This window comes from Diabrotica undecimpunctata, chromosome 10, assembly GCF_040954645.1.
Source record: "Diabrotica undecimpunctata isolate CICGRU chromosome 10, icDiaUnde3, whole genome shotgun sequence".
Classification (NCBI taxonomy): Eukaryota; Metazoa; Arthropoda; class Insecta; order Coleoptera; family Chrysomelidae; genus Diabrotica; species Diabrotica undecimpunctata.
In genome coordinates this window covers 68479052-68491971 of record NC_092812.1, presented here as the reverse complement: position 1 = coordinate 68491971, position 12920 = coordinate 68479052, and the positions used below count along the sequence as shown (strand labels likewise).

Sequence of the window (12920 nt, the reverse complement as noted above, 5' to 3'; positions counted from 1 at the left end):
ATATTATTTATGATTAAATATTATAATAACATATTTTTAATATCTCTTTATAATTACTATAATTAAATTGGCCAAATTATATAAAAAAAAACTTAAAATTAAGTCTTTTTTACAACTACATTCAAATGTTTCGTGAAGAAGCGTTCTTGACAACGTCATGCGCGAACGAACCGATTTTGGAACATTATGTATCATACCTTGTCTTTCAATAAATACGTACCTAACTATGACTGATCATTGGTCTGTTTTAGAAATGTCCTGTGTTGTATCCAATAATATAGAAAAAATTTTGAATATTATTTATAAGAGAATCTCTAATTGAATTTTTTCATAAAGTTAATAATTCTTTTTGAATTTTTGGACTTACATATCTTGTTTGATATTTCGGTTTTTTGTATTAATTCGCCTAAGAAATTGTCGTATTTAGCCAATAAATTAACTATTCCTAAAAAATTGCCACTATTTGCATCACTATTTCCTTATGTCCTGTAAATGGTATATTCATAAGCGCTAAATTTAAAATTATATCTACTATCCTAATTAGAATTTTTCTCCAAAAGTGTTTTCTTCTTAAGATTTAAAACAATAAAAGTTTTCCGAAAAAGAACGGTTACTGGCGTCTTTTGGGAATGTCCCTTGAGGTTTAGATGCCTCCTGCTGTAGTATTTGATTTTTTATAGCAAAATCTTCAATATATTGTCATTATACAATCCCTTATCAGAACAATGATAAACTTCATGGGAACTAAAAAGCATTTTTTTAATTAGAGTATCTACCAAATAAAAATGAAACGTTACTTGGAATTACAATGAGCGTAAATAATCTGCTCGACGTCCAACTCTACTTCTGGGTTGACATTTTCATTTTGAGTAGAATTAGTAATTATTAATTCCTAACTAAGACAAACTGGATCTATTAATGCTTCACCAGCTTTACTAGGCTGCTGTTTTAATTCACTAGTTGTCACAAAAAATTAAGAAATTTTTGGTAATTTTTTTTTTGTTTGGATTTTTGATCACGTAAATTTCGCTTTTCTAAATCACTTTTTTATTCCCTCTTAGGACTCATTTAAGCGTAACTGTTATAATTTCCTTATCTTACCGTTTATCTGTCAAGAGATTGTCCAATGATTCCTTAAGAAAATTCGTCAATAACTGATAAATAAGTCCGTACCAAATTGATGCAACTATAGCCCCAAAACAACACAAATAACACAAAATGCAAACAACCAAACAATGTAAGGATATAAGAAACTACTGCCGAATATAGTATCGAAATACTAAGCGTAAACAGAAAACGCATTTCTAGATCTAGAAATACTGTTTTAAAATTCGCAAAATTGCAATTTTCAAACCTTTCAATAGTCACGTACAATATTATAGTTTATAGTCGTCATCATAAAATTTCGGGAGACCGGAAAGGATTAAGTTCCTGTTTATAGGAGGAGCAGATATAAGATGATGCACTTGCCGAATATGCCTATTTAGAAATTTGCATTTTTAAGTTTAAACTTACAGGTATGTATTGTATTATATGACGATCTCCTAGTGTTACGAGAACGGAGAAATCGAGGGAAGTTTTTGAAGATTTCTAAGCACTGCTTAAAAAACGTTACGTGTGCATGTGTAAAATAATACAACTATAACACACTTTTATATATATTAGACGACAATATGGAGCCCCAGATGTATTGAGGCCCCCTCGCAAAGCTTCATACTCGCTTACAGAAATATTAAAAGTAGAAAACAGCAAAGTAACAAGACCAAGACACATTCCCATATGAGTTGGTAAAGTATGACACCAAATGTAGGTACTTAATTGATTATAAAATATTTTAACAAACGTTTATATGAGGGTACAATGTCCCTGAAATAGAGTTCCATAATTAAAAAAAGAGATTTTCTGCACTTAGCTGACATGTCAAGGTACGTGAATTAGAAGAACTTATCCAAAACCAAACTTTCTGAAATATGATATAAAGTAAGTATTCTGGAAAATAACAATGAAGATGGAGATCCAAATTTTAGTTAAGGTTCAGTTAAATTTCTACTGCATTACTGCAATAATAATAAGATGCTGAAGAGAAATTAATAATCATTGAAAATTGGGCCAATATCTAATCTTCTAAGCAGGATTGAATCACGACAAAGCTTTAAAGCAGCAGTCGCTAGGAAGGCTTTCAAAACCGTATATTTAATTTTTTTGTTACCTTAAAATATTTTAAAATTAGTGTTTAAATGACTTATACTGATATTTATAGAAAATTTTGGGAATGTTCACAATGATTCATGTTTAAAAAATAATTTCCAATTAACAAGTAATCACTAATATAAATAAAAATCGAAAAAGGCTTAAAATAGAAGCAAAAACAAATGTGTCACACAAGAAATTTATATAGTAGGTATTATTACAAAACCAGCAACACTCAAATAATTAGTTGTACAGAAAAAGCCACAAACACTAGTCCATCTTACCACGTTGTGGAAACCATGTTTCTTTTTTTTTTTTAATTACAAAACCCGCGAAACTAAATCAAACACCCGAATTGAAATATAAACAATAAAAATTTTGAGAGAGTGGTTGTAAATGTTGTTGGTAGTTCAATAAGCAATTTAAAAAGAACGAATTTGACCTGGTAATAGCATAAGCGCATCCTAAATATAACCTCAATGAATTCAAGATCTCCTTTTAGGTGGGGGAGATGTTCTAATCAAAGAGATAGGTATATTTTTATCATTATCTTGTCCGAAGTTATGCTCCGAAACGTACGACAGTATGATGAAATGGTTGCCTATGCTGTCAGGTGCTGGTTCGACTATTTCACCTACAGAGTTCTATTAAATGACCTAGAGGTCGAATCGACTAGAGGGCGCTATTTGTCGACAAAAAATAAGGAGGCAGGAATTTGAAAATTAAATTTGATTGAATATAAGAAAAAATTGAAAGATTTAGCTTATGTTAGCATTATTTAAGATTTTTATCATGGAATAATGAAGTTGGAGACTTGCTTTATCAACTTAAACTTGTAAGAAAGCAAAACGATTGTTTTGTGTCAAAACAATTACCTATCCCGCGGGATTAATACTAAGCTTACGTTCAGATGAGTTGAATGCCTTTTAGGAAGTTTTCTTCTCTATTTTCTGCCACGACTGAAAGTTTTATTTAATTAATTACTGCGTATATACTTATGCGCATAAACATTACCAACAAGCAGTGACTAGTAGCAATTAAAAAAACATTTTCATTAGACAGATAGACTACGGCAGTACTCTTTTAAGTTTCCAAGCTTTCATCAACCAGCTTTTTTAAAACACGATTTAGTGAATAAATTTTAAGGAAAAGGATTGTTGATTGTTGAATTTGGATATTTATTATTAGTATTATATATTACAAAAATGGAGGTATATTAACAAAACAACTTACATTTTTTATACAGAGTTCAAAATGGTTAAATAAGATATATTTATTTAGTCATGCCTTTTTGAAGTAGTATTTACTTTTTCAGTCCTCTGTTTTCCCAGTGCATAGATTCTAACCCTGCGGTATGCATGGCTAACCATCTTAATGAGCTCTTTGGTAACTGAAGTCTACTACTTCAGAGTGTATAAAGAGAAAACGTTGCCTGAGAAATGAGAAAAGAATATTTACTATAGACAGAACTGAGTAATTGACTATCATTCACACATAAAATAATTTTTGAAATCATCAGTTGTCAAGAACAAAGCTTTTTGTGTTTTCTGCAACCTGAAAAGTGTCTTTTGTGGTAATAACTAACCCACCATTATTTTTTAAATATACAAACCTGCTTAATTCCCCAACAGAAGCATAAGACTGATCGGATTGTGGGTTTTTCGTATTTTCGTAATAATAAATTCAATTATATAAAAAAAGTTAAAATACTTTAATTTAGATTTCTTATCTCCTACCAACATAATGTTCAACTCTTCCGGAAGCAGATCTATGTCAGTTTCTATTTCATTATCTATCAAAGAATATTCTTTTCCTTCTTCGCCCTCTATAGGTGAGCGGTTTACCCCTAGAAGCAGAGCATAAACCGACTATTTTTTTTTATTTCTACCGCACTCTTTTTTTATTCGATTCTATATTTTTTTGGAGTTCCTATGTATTGTTTTATTAATTTTTTTAAGTGGGCCGGAAATTGTTATTAACAAATATCTGATACAATTTTTCGAATCGCTACAAGTAAATTTTTTTAGGCGTATTTCATCGAAATTAATACTTTTTCTATCTGGGTAATTTTTCAAAAAATGCTTCCTTTTCGAGTTATTTGCAAGTTATTGTTGAAAAATTAGTGATTTTTGGAATTTCTGTTTTAAAAACGTCTAAATGAATTGCAATTCTATAAAAAGCTTTTTAGTATTTAAACCTTCAAGTACAGGTAAGAATATTTTGAGAAGGATAAATATTGAATATTTATTTCGAGCAATCTATCGCTGTATACGATAGAAAGCGTGTACGGTTGCGGTGATACAGGCGCACTGCTCTTAGAAATCCTTGTTTAAATTTAAACCTATGTTTTTAGCAATATAAAAACCACTTACTCTTGTAAAAATATTCTTACTTATACGTGAAGGTTTAAACATAAAGCTTTTTGTAGAAGTGTAATTCATTAAGTAGTTTTTTAGAAAAAAATCCCAAAAATTATTAGGTAATTAAGACATTTTCTCAATAAAAAATTGCAAATCACTTGAAAAGACAGCATTTTTCGAAAAATGACCAAGAGAGAAAAAGTATTTACTTCACTGAAATACGTCTAAAAAAATTTTTGGTGCGGTAGAAATGCAAAAAAAAATAGTAAGTATATTCCGTTTCTAAGCGTCTTTTTGGGGATAAACCTACTAGATTCTAAAGTCAGTAACATAGCCACAACGCTACGGATGCCACTTTTAGAGGGTGGTGGTGATAGGATGTCATTTCAATTCATAATATTGAAGATGGTAGGCAGAGTTAAAAGTAATAGACTTTTATACTTACATACTCACCAAAATACACGTTTTGTCTTGGAATTTCTCTTTTGCGAAAAATGCAAATTGTCCAGTCAATGATCGTGAAATACGGCTATACCCTTTAATTTTCCGTGTCACCACCGAATTGCATGAAAATTTGTATTTACTACTTCACTTTTGGACTATTGGTTGCCATTGGTTGCTTTTTATTTTTTTTTTTTTTTGGCTGAAAGCTACCCCTATTACAAAAAATCGTATAATTGTAAATTAAAGCGGGTTATTAATTCAAATTGTCTTTTAACGAAGTAAATGAAAATTAACGTTAACATAATTTAAGATTTTATCTTTATCTGAGTTTAACCCCTAAATCTCGAGCCCTAGATTAGTTATAATTAAAACAATGTCATTGAATAATTTAATTCCTCTGATTTGCATGGAAATTTAAATTTAGGTTATACTTACCCTCCAATTCAAAATTGTATTTGTGGCATTAGTTGCTTTTCATTTTTTAGGGATGTAAACGACCCCTATTAGAAAAATATCAAATGTCAAAATTCAAAATTCTTAGAAATTGAGTTTGGCCCTGACTCTTACTGAGAAAGATTAATACTTTATTGTGTAGAAAGGTCGTAAGTCTATGGACTATCATAAGCACTGTATGGAAATTCCACCAAGGTCAATGTAAATTACTAGAATGTTTCATATTTTATAAAAAGGACACAGTAGACATAGGCCCGGGGTTAAACAGGTTGTTTCATTAACGACCTAAGTTTACATCGGCCCTTCTAACGAAAAATAGTTTCCTACTCTGTTGACACCGGCCAAGTAATCGAGTGAGCAAAACGTGATTCGCCCAAAATTCACTCTAGCTGTACTCATCAATTGACGTGTGTTAAGTGTTTAAAACTATGTCTGAATTGTCCGACTCGGTAGAGAGCTGAATATTCAAGAAAAATATAAGTTTATTAATGACTTTCTTTAAGATAACGTTTTCAGGTTATGTCTCCTAATCGGCATCGATCGACTTGGTAAAACTTTGCGGAGAAGATACATTATGTATTAAATCATGTCATTTAGTCAGGGTATACAGATATATGTATATCAGCTTTCGCTAACTGGTGTCATCAGACCCACTTAGGTCCAGCTGTTAGAACTCGAGATTGATTTTTGTTAACTTTCTTTTTAGATAACTTTGAGACAAACAGACTAATCTTTGAAATCCAAGTTGCTCGTTACCTGGCACATCTTGCTCTGACTGTGACACCATTCTGCATTTACCATGTAATTTTGGGGAAGTATGCAGTACAACGCAGGCTCAAGTAATGGAATCGCACAGTTCAACAGCTGTTTCTGATATCGCACAAGAAGAGCATGATGACGTGAATCAAAGCAGCTCGGATGAATTCATTCCCAGTTCCGACTCATCTAACTCTGATATGAGTTCTGATCATTTGGTGAGAAAAAAGAAGTACAGTAAATGAACAGAAGTCCATGTGAGTGCAGACGTTATTGGGGTACATACCTTGACCACGAAATATAGAAGAATGAAAGAGCAAGATGAAGGCCAATTAACGAGAAAACGAAAAAGACAGCCAGAAAAGTGGGAAAAACATATAAGGAAGAGTCTTAAAGCTGCAGGAAAACATTATTATTCATCAAAAGGTAATCTTGTTCCTGCCAAGCATATAAGAGAATCTTGCAAACGTCGGCGAAAATATAATGAAAAGTTTACTGAGCAAGAAAGATTATGTATTTTTGAGAGTTTCTATGAACTCTCAGCTGAAGCTCAAAACCAATATATTGCAAATAATATCGAGGAAGTAATAAAGAAGGTTGAGTGGTTAAGAAAATCAACAGAAGAGGGTAGAAGAAAGTACTGTAGAAGGTATTTTTTCACCAAAGGCCATAACAGCAGGATAGAAGTATGTAAAACAATGTATCTAAGCACTCTCGATTTAACTGAAAAGAAGGTACGGGTACGTATTGAGAAAAAAGCCATAGTGAGTCAGGAATACGTGCGGTGGATCAACGAGGAAAGCATACGAACCACCCAATATGTAATATCATCTGAAGATAAAGAACGACTAAAGGCCCACATCAATATGTTCCCGACATATCAGAGTTACTACTCACGCTCTCATACTAAAAAGCTTTATCTATCATCTGATCTTTCAATATCACAGATGTATCGCCTTTATGTACAAAACTGTATTCATGATAAAATTGAGCCCAAAGTTCATCAATTTACAGAAAGATTCTTGTGGAGGAATTTAATTTATCTTTTCACAACCCAAGCAACGATACATGCGGTAAATATGACAAATATAGCCACCTCATTAAGACTGCTCTTGAAATAGAAAGATGTAAGGTAGAAGAGGAACAAAAGCGACATTTGCATGTATCTAGCATGGCATATGAAGAAAAAAAGTGTGACTGGGACAGATGTAAGGATAACCCAGGTTTAGTTGTGGTTAGCTTTGACCTCCAAAAATGTCTCCCTACACCGTTACTAAAAAACAACTACTCCTTCTACAAAAGGAAACTATGGACGTTGAACTTAACTCTTTTTGAATCGAATGCTACAAGCAACTCAGCCATTTGTTACTTATGGAATGAAACTCTTGCAAACCGCGGTGGTCAAGAAATTGCATCTTGTATATTTGCTTACTTGAAAACTCTTCCCGAGAGCATAAGATAAATTATATTTTATAGTGACTGTTGCCCAGGCCAAAACAAAAACATATATCTTGCTGTAATATTCCTACTTGGTATTGAACACTTCCGGAATAAAGGACGACATGTCCTTATAAAAACACATAAGTTTTTGCTTCCAGAACACACCCATATGGAAGCTGATTCGATTCATGCAGCCATAGAAAAAACGAAGAGAGTAACTACTGCCAATATTGATATCCCTAGAGACTGGGTAAACTTGATAAGATTGGTTCCAAGAAAGTCTCCTATTATTGTCAACGAAATGGAGCAGAACCAGTTTTTGAACTTCAAAGCAATGCTGACAAACTACTATCAACATAGAAAAGTCAATACCAATGGAGACCCAGTACCATGGAACAAGATAAGTATGCTGCGTTACAGCTGTGAAAGTCCAGGGATATTTTTTTACAAAATATTATAGGAGGCGGAATCTGCATTTATGACTGTTGACTTAGTTGTTAGGAAATCTAGGCATCCATCACAATCGACATTGAGACCACTTTTCACGAAGCTGTTGGGAATTCCAACGAACAAAATTACAACATCTTAGAGACTTGATGCCTTACATCGACCAAAACAGCCGTCCATATTATGAACAGTTTATCAATTCTCTAACTACATCATCAACTGGTGTTGATACTTTAAGTGGTGATAGCTGTAATGAAGATGAAGTCTAAATATTATACTACTCCCAGAAGTAATGTATTTTTTTTAATAAAACTTTGCGTTTTTATTGTAAATTTAAAAAGTAAAAAAAAAACAAAAACAAAGCATTTTTTAAATACTTTCAAAAAGGTTTGAAGAGTTTTCCCCGAAAAGTGCTTAATTTTTTGGTTATTTCACGTTGAAATGTTCTATTTAGAATTTGACAAATAACAGCTACTTTTCATAAGTTTCTACTGGATCTACAGTCTACAGACTTTATAAGTACATCATTTTGTTTTTTTCTATAATTTTTTCGATAAATACTTACTTTTTTAATTATTTGTGAAAAACGGGGTTTTTATTTTGAAAATTTAACATTTTCACTCGCAATTAACTCAAAAAGTATTAACTTAGTGAAAAACTCTATACAGTAAAAGTTACTTAGAATTAGTCAATTTATCCATTTCCGGACATATTTTGAACGTATTTTTTTTTTTTCACCACTGAGAATGGGTGGCTTTCACTACCCAAGTAAAAGCAACACTCGGCAAGTCCAAAAGTAAAGAAGAGGGCAAGAGGAACCTAAATCCAAATTTTCAAGCAAATCCGTCGTGACGAGAAAAAATGACACTCCAAGACGGTCATTTACTGGAATAAAAGTCTTTTATGGAGTTTTTTGAGTTATGTGGGCAGAATTATATTTGTGGTATAATCTGTGGAAAAAGAATAACTTAGCAGGAAGCAAAATAAATGATGCTGAAGTGGCTGCACTTTTTGAGCAAGCTAATATTTCTTTCCTGTTACAAGGTACGCACTTGTACTGTTAAACGATCTTTCAGTACCCTTCGAAGGGTAAAGAACTTACTCATAAGTACCTATACCGAAAGAGGAGAGATTAACTGTACTGTGTTTGATAAGCGTCTGTCGGAGTTTTGATCAAATAATTGTATTAACTTAGTTGATTAATTATTATATAATTTTGTTAAAATTTTGGTTCATTCAAATGTACAAGGCTATAATGTTAAAACCGCGCGACTATGACTTGTAATTATGATCCTGGATACGCACTTGATGTAAACCTATATATTTTTAAACCTTTTTTAATGTTACTCCACGCACGTATGTCTTTTTATGTCAACATTTTACGCCTTTGCACCAAAGTGGAATTACTTTTCAGGAGTCGCCCATGATGGCCAGATAGGACCGTCCGAAAACGTTTTGTTTCAACTACTACTTTTTATTATTATCATCTGCTTCGCCTAGGAAAAGTGGAGGAAAAGAGATGGATTAGTCTAAAGAAACTTTCATGGCTGTGTAGTATTAGGCAATGGTGTGGTTCAATAGTAGAAGAATTATTTCGCGCAGCAGCCCATAGAAAAATGGTTTCAGAAAATTGTAATTATGATCACAGCCAACATCTGAATACAGACAGGGTACCTAAAGAAGAAGAGAAGTCCTTTTGAATAATTTTGTACAGTTCAATATACCTACTGCAAAAAAGAAGTCTTTATATTTCCTTTTTATTTTTATATTACGGTATAAAGCCAACCACTGAGAATTCTTCTTATTTATGTTAAATCTCTTCTTCATGTTCCTCATCCTTTAAAAACATTGGCGATCGTCATGACCAATTTTACTGTTTTCAGCAGTTCTATTGTTGTTTTTCCACTCCACTAATTTTATATAAATAAAATTTATAATGATTCTCACATCCTGATCATCTATTTCTCAGTTTCGTAATATCTTTGCAAACCTTCTGTGTTTTGTCAAAGGCTTTCTTAAATTCAATTAGACAGATGAATACATCACAGTTGACATCTTGATACCATTCTATGAGTGTGTGTACAGTAAATAATGCCTCTCTAGTGCCAAAGCCTTTTCTAAACCCCAGCTGGTTTCCTGTTATTTTATCGTCTAGTGTTTTGCAGATACGTTCATGTATCACTCGCAAGAAGACTTAAAACATGGTTCTTCAAGCTGATCGTTCTATATTCTTCACAAATATTAGCTATTCTTTTGGACTGTATATAAGTTTCTTTTGCATGCAATATTTTCAATTAAAAATTATACTATATTTTCTCTTTTATTTTCACCCCTGTTACATAACATATTAAAATAAACATTGTAGAAGTTTTCAGGGACTTTCTGCCCTCAGTAATAATGTAATCTTTCATTCTGCGTTTAAATTTTTCAAAAATATTTATTAGTTTTCTCCGGATTCGAAAATTATGGATACATTTAAAACACATTGAAAATTTTGCCAGTCGACATTTGGCGCCTTTCCCCTTAATTAAATAAATGTATCTTTTACAAATGGCAAGAAACTTTGTATTTTTGAATAAAATAAAGAAGTTTTATTAAAACAAAAATACAATTTACATAAGTACAATTTAAAAAATATATTTATTTAGTTCAAATAAATGTTTCAATCATATACTCTACGACACTGGTAGGTCATATGTAACCATTCAAAATACCTTCGTAATCGGATTATAAGGTTGGCTGCTGTATTGTATTCCTTCAGATACAAGGTAGGTTAGTCGAAAACATCTTAAACCGTCAGTTTCAGGTTGGTTTTTACTATTATATCGGATTACCTATCCTCTCTGTATTTCAGTTCTCTAATTAGGGTTAAACTTGTAGTGAGCTATCGACAAATTGTGAACCGATTATATATTCCTACATTCAAGCGCACAGTGAAAAACAGTGCACAGTTATATACCGATTATACAGAAGATTGTCAGAAAGAAAACAAGTCTATTGCTAAATATTCAATGTAGAGACATTTTCAATCATGAAATTAATATTGCATTTTTGTCCCTAAAAAAGATTAATGCCATATTTGCGCATTCTTTCAGAACTGCAGAGACGATGAAAGAAAAAAAATACAAGAGAGGCATGCGAAACATATAGAAGAAAAAACCGGAAGCGGAGAAGAAAAACTAAGAGATAAGGGCATGATTTCGCCAAATGACCAAGTAGCATGCTTTGACTTACAAGCGGCGTTGCCAACACCAAATGGTCAAGTCTCATCCTTTTACTATAACTCCAAATTATCGACTTATAACTTCACTTTATGCCACCTTCACAAGAAGGGACAAGGTAATGTACGTCATTTTGTGTGACACGAAGGCGAAGGAAAACGAGAAGCGACTGAAATAGGAACCTGTCTGCTCAATTTTGTAAGAGAAACAGCCGAAAATGATAATTCTGAAAAACTTGAAATAGTGTTTTACTCAAACAATTGTACTGGGCAGCAAAAAAATAAATTTATTCTGACTGCTTTCTTATATGCTGTGACAAATTATAAAATAAAATCAATCAATAAATATTTAGTTACTACAACGAAGGCGACAATGATCATTCGCTTATCGAAAAAAATATTAAGAGGGCCCTAAACTCGGGTCCATATTCAGCAGTGATTAAAACATCTGAGAAACACATCAAGAAAAGTGAACACCAAAGTAGTCGAATATAAGGATGAAGATTTCCTCGATTTGAAAAAATTAACATAATAAGCTGCTTTCAATTTAAATACTAATACTACAGAAATTGATAGAGTCTATCAGAATCAAATTCCAATTGCCAGAAAAAGTATGAAAATTTAATGTATCTTATCCGATTCAATCCAAAATTGAAGGTTGACAGTTCATGTTCATAAGTTGAAGATTTGTTAGTACCTAAAAAGTGACATACGACCGTAAGCTACTTTAAATGTAGCTGTAATTCTGCACCAAAATTTTAAACAAAACTAATATTTTACATTCTATTTATTTGATAACGTCAAATTTTATAATATAATCCGTGATCGCAGCAGTAGCCACTTTCTGTCACTTGCTGTTACGTGGAGTAAATTTCCGACATACTTAGGATGTAGTATGTTTTAAATGATGACGCCCGGATAAAGAACCACGGACTCAACTGTACTGATAATTAGTCGTTTCATCCGAGACTGTTACTTCCTCTGCGACTTCAGCTCTTCACGCAGAACCAAAATAGAATTTGTTAACATATACGCAAATTTGGCAGGTGAGTGAGCCAACATTGCAATGCCGGATGTCTGTACATAACCTTTCGTGTGGAAAAGCTGGGCTTACTAATTTTTCAAAACGCGAGGTGGATAGCACAGAATCTTCCTTTATCTTCCTTGAGAAAAATATTGCTGAGTAAATGGAAGCAACTGGAGTTAATTAGATTTATAGGGATTCTAATACTTATCGGGGTATACAAATCTAAAAATGAAGAAATTTCCCAGCATTAGTAGAAACCGGTTTATTTGATGATGCAGATGTGCGAAGCAGAAAAAGATCATTGGATAAACTTAAACCAATTCGTGAACGCTTTGAACTGTGAAACAGTTATGAATATTACGCATAATATGATGCAGATGATGAATCTTGCAATAAAACTACAGATGAAGAACTTCATATGTACAAAATTTCTTACACACGTTCTATTATCACTAAGTGCAATTAAGGAGTTACTTAATTGAAATTAATATCTGTATTTGTTGTGGAATTTGGTGGGTCAGGTACTTGTTTAATTAGTCCAGTTACTGTAGACTTTTTCCTAGATTCCTACTTTCAACCGCTA

The 12920-nt window shown here is 32.4% G+C and overlaps 1 protein-coding gene across 2 annotated transcripts in view; it reads right to left on the bottom strand.

The window, feature by feature from the left end:
* The window catches only part of Ca-alpha1D (Ca[2+]-channel protein alpha[[1]] subunit D), a 960824-nt gene that overhangs the window by 692883 nt on the left and 255021 nt on the right, over positions 1–12920 (bottom strand). Inside the window, exon 1 of one of the 2 annotated variants that reach the window (XM_072546531.1) lies at positions 2475–2645. The exons of the other annotated variant lie outside the window; for it this stretch is intronic. The gene's annotated coding sequence lies outside the window, so the exon portion shown is untranslated. Of the gene's footprint in view, positions 1–2474; positions 2646–12920 lie in introns of those variants that run through there. 2 annotated transcript variants of the gene reach the window in all.